The sequence below is a fragment of the Lygodium microphyllum genome, chromosome 16, assembly GCF_053477565.2.
Source record: "Lygodium microphyllum isolate KBCC chromosome 16, Lygodium_microphyllum_v1.1.10, whole genome shotgun sequence".
Lineage (NCBI taxonomy): Eukaryota > Viridiplantae > Streptophyta > Polypodiopsida > Schizaeales > Lygodiaceae > Lygodium > Lygodium microphyllum.
The window spans coordinates 51638942-51648897 of record NC_141150.1 but is presented as its reverse complement, the minus strand read 5'-3'; the positions used below and the strand labels follow the sequence as shown (position 1 = coordinate 51648897).

The window sequence follows — 9956 nt, the reverse complement described above, 5'->3', positions numbered from 1 at the left end:
CATCACAAAATATTTTACACCACCCATAGATTGACAGGGCATGGGTCCACAAACATCCGAATGTACCAATGCAAGGGGCTCACTCATGCGTGTCCTACCAGAATTCTTATGCGTATTCCTAGTCTATCTGCCATAAAGACAAGGCTCACATGAATCAAAATATGCGTAGTCAAGGGGCGGTAAGTACTGCAAACCAGAAAGCATTTTCATTCCCTTCAAGGACATATGGCCCAAACGGGCATTGCCTAAGAGATACATGTGGGATGGAATCCACTAACAAAACATGGTCAACAGAGGACCCATCAACTACAAGAGGATAGAGGCTGTCAGCTTTGGCATCTCTAGCAAGCACAAGTCTGCCCCATGGGTGATCTTCCAAGCAAAATCCCCAAATGAAACATGAAACCCAACATCATCAAGCTGCCCTACAGACATAAGACTGCGTGTAAGCGTAGGTACATGACGTATATCCTGTAACAGAAAAGTACTGCTAGTAGAGAACTACAGCCGTATATCCCCAATGCCAATAATATCAAGTGACCTATCATCACCCAAGCGAACTGAACCAGAGATAGTGTGGTGGGAGTGGAACCACTCCTGGCATGGTGTAACATGAAATGAAGCACCAGAATCCAAAAGCCAGCACTGCGTATACATAGAGTGAACATGGGTCATCAACGACGTAGCATCACGAGAACTAGATGTAAGTATGTACTCCCCATCGGAGTCATCAGTCTGCATGACATTTATCTCCTCGATTTTCACACTAGATTTTGTAGGCATAATGCTGCGATCAAATGAATTTTCATGTACTTTGTCTTTCCCCTTCTCTTTGTGCTTCTCATTGCGCAACTCATGACACTGTGGACGTATATGACCCTTCTTGCCGCACTGATGACATGTCACATTAGCATTTCTCCCATGAGACTTGCTGCGCGACTTACCACACGACTTAGACCTAGACTTCTGCGAGTCTCTGCCACGGCCATTCCCACAGTCATTCTTGCCATTACCATCTCTACCTCTAACAATCAAAGTATGCGATACACAAGAGGCATCCAAGTTCTTACGGTTGATCTCTTCCTGCAGAAGAGCACTCTCTATATCAGATAAGTTCAAAAATAGTAGTAGGAGCACATAACGCAGTGCAGAATACATCCCATGACTCACTTAGAGTCCCAAGCAAAAACAATGGAGTAACCTCATCATTAAAGGTAATACGTTGCGAAGTCAAGTTCTTGAGAATAGCATGGAATTGGCTCAAATGAGTAGACATTGTCATATTCTCCTTCATGCGCAGGTCCATAAGCTGCTTCAGCCAATACATCTGACTTGCTGGACTTTTCTTGTCATAGAGGTTCTTAATTTTATCCCAAAGCTGCCAAGCACTCTGTGCTTCCTCAACCACATTGTAATGCACTTGTTCAGTGAGAGACAAGATGAGCGTGGACTTGCATAACTCATCAAGCTCATCCCATTCGTCATCAGTCATAGTTTCAGGCAGCTCACCATGCATCCTTAGTGGCTTTATCAGCAATTTCTGCACCAATACCTACCAAAATTGGCTCTTCCAATAGGCATAATTCATACCATCAAGCTTAGTGATGTTGAAGATATCACTATCAGTGGAAGAAGAACCCATAATGCAGTCCAAAGTAGTGCAGACAGTTCAAAATTGCTTGATGTTTTCTGTTGTAAATAACCAAAATACAACCAAAACCAAGGCAAAATGACCATTAACTGATAGCTAATGATGCTGCCCGCCAAGTATCATCAAAAGTACATAAAATCAAGATGATTCGGCATGAAAATTTCATATTAGTCCATATATAACTGCTTGTTGTAATAAATTACAGCCAGGTACAATGAGAGCAAACTGTAGGCAAAATCAATGCACCAAGTCAACCACTAACTGTCAAAGCATAACCAGCATCAAGCGGGCATAAATCAGCATATGATAGCCCTACGGACATCGAGAAAACACCCAAGCATGTCAAATGAATCCATCAGTAAGACAGCACACCCCTTGTATAATAGGGCAAAGTGTACACGATATTGGCAAGTCCTGACACAAAGAGGTGTATGCTCAGGGAGTGCGAAGCCCAAATTAGCCCAAGTACATGTATGTGGACCATGGCATATCAACCATGCAAGATCCAAGTGAAGAAGATCCTAGTCTCAGAAGACTCAAAACTCAATAGAATGAACCACCTGTTCAATGTCTGCGAAACATCCAATGATGCTCCCACTAGCACAAAAGTCATATGGATCAAGCCAAGAATCTCAAGAAAGGCATATGAGAGCACCAGTGACAAAAGATCCAAGACCAGACATCAATAAGACATCACGAGCATATAGGCTTCGTAGCCTCCAATTAGAGCATCCATAGACATCAATTGTATCCTAAATACAACTCTGGCAAGCCAAGAAATATCCCAAGTAAATTTCGGGAAGCTAGATGCAAGCCAAGACAAGGCACTAGGAGCAATCGGCTCCAAACAATGTAACTAGCATGTAGTAGTGGCATAGAACAAGCATGTCAAGACCGGTCAGACATATGTAACATACATGCCATATGCACATCCAAGACGGAGCATCAAATGCATTCCAAAGCCGAGCTCAAACTCAAATGAACATTTGGAACCAAAGACAAGCTTGCTGTCATACCCCGAAGGTCAATACTTCATTGCATATCCTAAAGCCATAGCTCGAAACCAATAGGCATAACCAAACTGGAGGTAAAATAACCTGTCAACCAAGGTCGCATAAATCCCAACCAATAACAAAGTGTCCGCATCCAAATCAAGGCTTAGTAGCTCTCAAATAGCATATTCGGGTATAAACAATGATGACTTCGTTGTTGGTATTGAATAGGATACCCGAATGTCAAGAAAGAGCATTATGCATAAGCTGTCCCTGATAAAACCTTGCTGCCCAAACAATATACAACAGTAAATCCCTGCATAAATCGAGCTATGGAAGCTCAAACCAAGTCCCAAAGCATCTCAAAACATTGGGCAAACATCCCCAAAGCATTTGGGCATCAAATACCAAGCATCGAGAGCATCACGTAAGCTAAGAGGAAGACGTTTTTTTTGCTATAAATCAACTTAGATATGTTGTAGAAAATTTTGTTATCAGAATTTGGCAAATTTTGACATTGCCATCGCGTCCAAAGCGTGCAAAAACCCCAAGTTATACTCTTACCTTGCCTAAATTGGGTTTCGAATGCTCGAGATATGAGAAAAAATGGGATTCTTGAGCCAGATTTTGAAACAGGTGCAAAAAAATGTGAGCTACTACTGTGGGGCATGTTGGTTATGTTGATGATAAGGGGTCAAATGGGGGTATACAAGGTGCCCAATGAAGCCAAGGAACACCTGCAAAGAGGTTATGAGGGCCGAGGAGAGGCGGGAGATGAAATCTTACCTCGGGGGGAAGAAGTCACGGCTGGTATTGAAGCTCCAAGCTCTAGGTCTTCAATTCGGGCTGAAGGGCTAAGCTCCATGATCAAGCTCTAATCCAAAGCTCTGATACCAGTTAAAAGGTGAGAAGGATTGAAGCTTGCTTGGAAGTGAGCTATGGAGGAGAGCAAGAGCAAGAAGAGAGAGACATACAAATGGGAACTCCAACAGTCACAATGTGTGACCGGGCCTTCCTTTATTCAAACTGTTAGTAAAAGAATAAAGAATAAAGTGATGGTGACGGGTGCCTGCCACCTGCAGTGTGTAGTGGCGAGTAATGCCAGTGTAGTAATATATGGGCAGCTAGGCAGAGTCGCCTTTACCCCCAACAACCAACTCCACAAAGTTTCCTCCAAAAATGAGGGTACTCTCTCAACTAGTGATAGCAAATCCAAGTGCTACCCTATGCTTGGTACTCGCTTGGTTGCTCAAGTTGCCTCTTTATTAGATGGATGTTAAGATGGCTTTTCTTTATGGGGACCTGCATGATGAGATATACATGAAGCAGCCTAAGGGCTTTGCAGAACATAGTAGGGAACACCTAGTGTGCAGATTGAGGAAGAGTCTTTATGGCCTTAAGCAGGCACCTAGGGAATGGTATCACAAGTTTGATGTCTTTATGCATTCACAGAGATCTTCCCATAGTGATATGGTAGGGAACACCTAGCGTATAGATAGAGGAAGAGCCTTTATGGCCTTAAGCATACACCATATGGAATGGTACCACAAGTTTGATGCCTTCATGTATTCACATGGATATTCCCGTAATGATATGGATTTGTGTTAATACATGAAGAAGGCTTGTGATGGTAGCCTAATGATTTTGATCCTCTATGTGGATATGCTATGTTGATTGCTGGGAGTGCTCATGATGAGTTGGATGCCATGAAAAGTCAGATCAAGAAGAGCTTTGAGATGGACATAGGACATGCCTCACATATTCTTGGGATACGCATTATGTGAATGCATCTGTAGTAGGCAGCTTGATATATTCCATGATAGCCACTCATCTTGACATATCATTTGTAGTGAAAATTGTCGCATGCTATATGGCTACACCTAGCCAACGACATTGGGATGCCGTCAAGGGTATCATGAGATACCTAAAGGGCACAACAACTATGTATATATATTATGATAGCCATGATACAAGAGTTGTGGAATACACTGACTTTGATTATGTAGGATAGTAGACAGTAGGAAGTCCACCTCTGGCTATGTCTTCACCTTTGCTGGAGGTACTGTTTCTTGGATGTCTAGGGTAGAAAAATATACGGCCCTATCTACTATAGAGGTAGAGTATATTGTAGCCATTGAGGCTTGCAAAGAGGCTCTCTGGTTAGGTTGTCTGGTGGTAGACCTTGGCATTACTGATATGGTCCCTACAGTGCATTTGGATTCTATGAGTGCTATTTAGTTTTAGCTAAGAATATGGTTTTTCATGTGAATATGAAGCACATTAAGGTGCATTACCACTTTATTCGAGAGGTTCCAAAATCCTACACATCCACTCACTAAAAGTTTCTTAGCAGAGCCTTTTGCCTTCCTTAATAAGTTGATGGGCATTGGATGAGATGGCGTCTTTCCTCATTTTGTTGTACTTATGTACTTTTGCACTTTGTCACATTTTTCTTATTCTCTCATCACTAGGGACACATTCGCCTTTAAGTGGTAGGTTGTTGGGGGTAAAGGCACATGTGTCTAGCCATGTGTGTATTAGTTACATTGACAATATTCGCATACCTGCACACTTGTACATTGCAAGTGGTAGGTGCCCACCATTGTTACTTCATTCTTTATTCTTTCAGTGACATTTGAATGAAGAGAAGGCCATTCAGACATTGTGACTATTGCAGTTCCCACATCTTGTGTGTCTCTCTCTCTTACTCTTGCTCCTTCCACCATAGCTCTTGCTTTTGCCTTGTGCTTCCACTTTAGGACTCACTCCTTTATGTGCTACTTTAAAATAGATGAGTCTGTAATACCTTATGAAAACTTAGCTCTTGCTTTAGACAAATCTTCTTTGCCTTTGTATTTATGTGTTTCTTTTTTAAACTTCCCATGCCATGATTCTTCTACTCTTAGGTCCTTTTTGTGGGGGATCTATGGTTCCCTTGTGATACATTTCCAAAGACCTTTGTACATCAAGATATCAATGACTCTAGATTTCCAACCTTGATACTTATTCTTGTCAATTTCTCAAGCAATAAATTGTGATGAGTTGTAGGATATCTTTGGCAAGCATATAAAGAGATTTGAGTTTGTAATCTCTATAGGTATGACCACAAGTATGATGACCAAAGTCAATGTAGTTGCATTAGCAATGCATACACTCTTGGAAAACAATGAGTAGCAACTCTAATACTAGAAAACAATCAAAACTTTGTGATTTGAAACTACATGATAGATCCAACATAGCCTTTGATTTGCAAAATAATGTTGTAAGTTAATAATATACTAATTTCACTCATTATCACATCTTCTTTGTCTAGGAGGGGTATGGTTGCAATCGACGTGCTTGGCTTCTAAATAGAGAAATGCAAAATTTACCTATTGCTTCCCTTTTTCTAGCCATATTTTGTGCTTGTCCTTTATTAATCGTCAAGTTCCTTACATGCTCCTTACTTGTAACTCAAGCTCTATTACCATAGCAAGAGACCAAAAGCATTTGGTTTATTTATTTCTTCTTTTTCTTCCAATAGAAATATGCTAATAATTTATTTGTAAATAAAGTCTTTTGTGCATTTGCAAACTGAAGCTAGACATGTTGGCTTTATAACTATGTCACTTATGCTAGTTGTATTGGATGTAAATGATTACTATCTAAGAGGAGAAAACACATCACAATGAAAGACAATAAGAAACCCATGCACAAACAAAGGAGTAGGAGAGAATGATATCATCATTATACCAAATGAAGTTACAACCATGTGTAAAGACTCTATCTACCTATGTGCACTTAAGAGCTCATTATGCTCATTAGGGTCAAATATCATCATTATACCAAATGAAGTTACAACCATGTCTAAAGACTCTATCTACCTATGTGCACTTAAGAGCTCATTACGCTCATTAGGGTCAAATACCACCTCATATAATTCTTGTTTTGTATAGAGTACTCTAATTATTTTAAGGCTTCTAATCACTTGTTAGGTTTTTGGTTCTCAATTTTAGCATTTCATTGAATTAGTTATATACATGTGCCAATTATTTTAAGGCTTTTGATTGCTTGTTAGGTTTTTGGTTCTTAATTTTAGCATGTTATTGACTTAGTTGTATACTTGTGCTTATTTGACAAGCTTTCAAAAATGGGCAAAGAGTGATGTAAACTATGAAGCATTGTGAGGACAAAAACAAAGAAGCTAGAAAGTTGTGTATCGAGATATTCCAACCAACAATTACTAGCTTGCAAATTCATAGAATGATTAAGGTTGAATGTAAGGTACACAAATGGTGCCCAAAACACTTTCTTTCCAATTCCAATGGTTAAATTAACCAAGTGTTAAGGAACAAATCATGTTTCACCATTCAATCTCTATCATGTGGACCTCTCCCTTGCAAATTTATCTAATTTTACATTTGCAAAGGAATGTAGTGGAATGCCTAATAGCTATGCTTTGAAAATTTTGCGTAAAACTGTAGTAATTAATGTCATTATTTGTTTGCTAAAAGGTTATGGATAAGGCTAGGGTTTTTGTGATTTTATGAAGTCTTGGACAAATAAGCATTATAGCTAAGTTGGCAGAGCGCTCGCTTTGGATACACAAGGGATTATAATATTTATTACATCAATTGAGAATAGATTATAAAAAAAATTTGTTCGATGTAACATGTCGACGGGGTTATAGCTCAGTTGGTAGAGCGCTCGCTTCGCATGCGAGAGGCCCGGGGTTCGACTCCCCGTGGCTCCAGAATCTTGTTTCTTTTCCCGAATCCTGCTTGCCGACTTTATTTATAGAATTTCAGGGCTCCATCGCGCAAGGGCGTTATTTCTGCCATACGAGTTCCATTGTGCTTTTGTATCCAACTGCGAAAGAATGGTTTTCCAATCATTCGAAAAAGTGGTTGTCAAGAGGGCCTGATCGAATTGGGTGAATGCTGAAGATCTCCCGTAGCCCAAATGGAAGGCTTTTAACCTTCCAAGCGTTGAGTTAGTATAGGTTTTTTTGACATAAGTTAGGGTAAAGGAGCTAGTTAAACAACACCTAAATAGAGTTGCATTGGATTTCCTCAAGGAGGCATTAAATTTCTTAGTGTGTGATGCTTTTTGTGGAGTAGGCAACACAGATATATAATTGTATGGGAAAAAATGGGCTTTTATTGTGTGACATAGAGGTGCAACAAAAGAATTGTAAGTAGGTGTCAATAAAATGACAAGATTTGAACCCTTGTCAACCAATCATATGGCTTTGAAGTAAGTGAAATGACCACTTGTCTACCTCACATTGTCATAGTATTGAACTAGACTTGATTTTAAAAAGTGTTACTTTATTGGGCTCGTTTTTTTACTGGCTTCTCTACCCTAGTAAGTAGCATGGAGGGGTGCAAACTCTTTTCTTATTTTAATGAAGCTTTTGTAGAGTTTTTTGTTCTTGGGGACCTTCTAGAGTTCACTACGTGCGTGTACAGCATCTGATTTGCACACCTGTGGTATCAAAGCGAAGTTGAGATCAAGGGTTTCTAATCACTTACCATCTTGCGCCAAGCCGAAGCTCCTGGAACGAACGGGCTCTACAGGCACTCTTGCGACGAACCGTCAATACCAATGTGTTCCTGGCGATGAAGAATCTCTTGCTGTGTTGTTAGATCGTGAAGGACCTCACCCAAGAAGCAGAGGACCATCTCTAAAGATCCTTTGTAAGTCTTTGGTGAAACATAGAGCAGAGAAGAAAATTTCAATTAGTTGGAGCTTAAAAAGCTTAAAAATCTTAAGAAAGCTTAAGCTTTGCAAAGTTCAGCAAAAATCGACGACAGTTGCATGCACTCGACATCACCGATTCTGGTCACAACGTCCTCTCGTCCTATGCGTTGCCAAACGACTTATTAAAGCTTTTTGTTTAAAAGCTTAAAGCTAAGATTTACTAAAGCTTAAAAGTTTCATTAATAATCTTCCACATAGCAACTGTTCCTATTGTGATATTCTCAAACCGGCCTTCAAGCCTCAACAAGCCTCTGTTCCTACCTGCCCTTTGACAGAGTTGATTTCCAGCAAGCAGACTGTTACACACAGTCTATATGGAATAATTTCTCACTTGGAAGAAGACCGTCATTAATTGTCGTAACCACAAAAGAAGTAAGATCGTAAAAGCCATTAAAAAAAAAAAGCAAGCCTTGTAAACCCAAAATTGAGCTACGCTTATCCTTCTAACGAGATTTCGAGAGTGTGAGGTTGTTTGAGATTTTGCAGGATATCCGATCAAAACATGGAAGATTTTATGGCCGAAGGTGATTTGCCAGAGCCAACTATGGAGCAAAAATTGGACCTAATTATGCTACAACTTCAAGAAGAGCGAAGAGCATGTCAAAATTTGCAAGCACAATTGATCAAGAAGGAGTGCAACTTGAATATGTTAATCGGCGTATGATTGATGTGACACTCGAAGTACAATCTCTTAGGAAAGAAGCCATGATAAGTACTAGAAATTTCAAATTCTGTACTTTTAATGGGCAATGTGACAGAAAAATTGTTATCGCTTTTATAAGTCAGTTTGATGATTATTTCCATGAAGAGCAATATGTTGAAAAAGATAAACTTAAATGAGTCACTAACCATTTAGCAGACAGAGCATCATTACGGTGGACTATTGTCTGCAAGAGTGTTGATTGTCCCTCTACTTGGGAGGTATTTCAAAATAAACTTTTACAGAATTTTCTTCCACCTCAATTCCATGAAAAAGCTATCAAATAGTGGGATCTTCTGCAACAAAGAGATCGTGAATCCATACCGCAATACATTGAGCGTTTTTGGAGTGCCTTACTACAACTTCAAATGCTTGAAGATGTTCCTAAGGTGATCCACAAGCGCAAGTATATGCCCAGTTTGCTTGGACATTTTTATATGCGAAAGAGAACATGTTCAAGCCAAAGACTTTGAAGTTGAGTGGCAAACAAGGGCATCATGTCCACCACAAATATATCCATCAATAAAAGTTTAAAAGTTAGGGACCTATGTGAGTAAAAATGGGGCCGAGGCTAATAATTTAGATATTTGTAGTATCTTTATCAAGTGTAAAAATGTATACATTGTTTCTACTCTCAATGCTTCTGAATATTAGCCAAACATTGCATCTACATCCTCATGTGTATAATCCACCATAAAAAATCCAAGATGCACTCTCTTGAAAAACCCCTTTGCAACAATAAGTGAGAGATATGCAAACATGTATTGATTCTTATTCTCATTTGCACATTGTCCATTTGTAATAACAAATTTTCAGGAAGCTTACAAAATGAGCACTCCTATTCGACAAAGTTCTCTATGGTGGTTGTTGA

General features: G+C 39.6%; 1 non-coding gene across 1 annotated transcript; it reads left to right on the top strand.

The window, feature by feature from the left end:
• The first annotated feature begins 7302 nt into the window (after positions 1 to 7302).
• On the top strand, positions 7303 to 7375 carry TRNAA-CGC (transfer RNA alanine (anticodon CGC)). The gene has a single exon. It is a non-coding gene; the product is annotated as a tRNA-Ala (tRNA).
• Positions 7376 to 9956: the final 2581 nt, after the last annotated feature.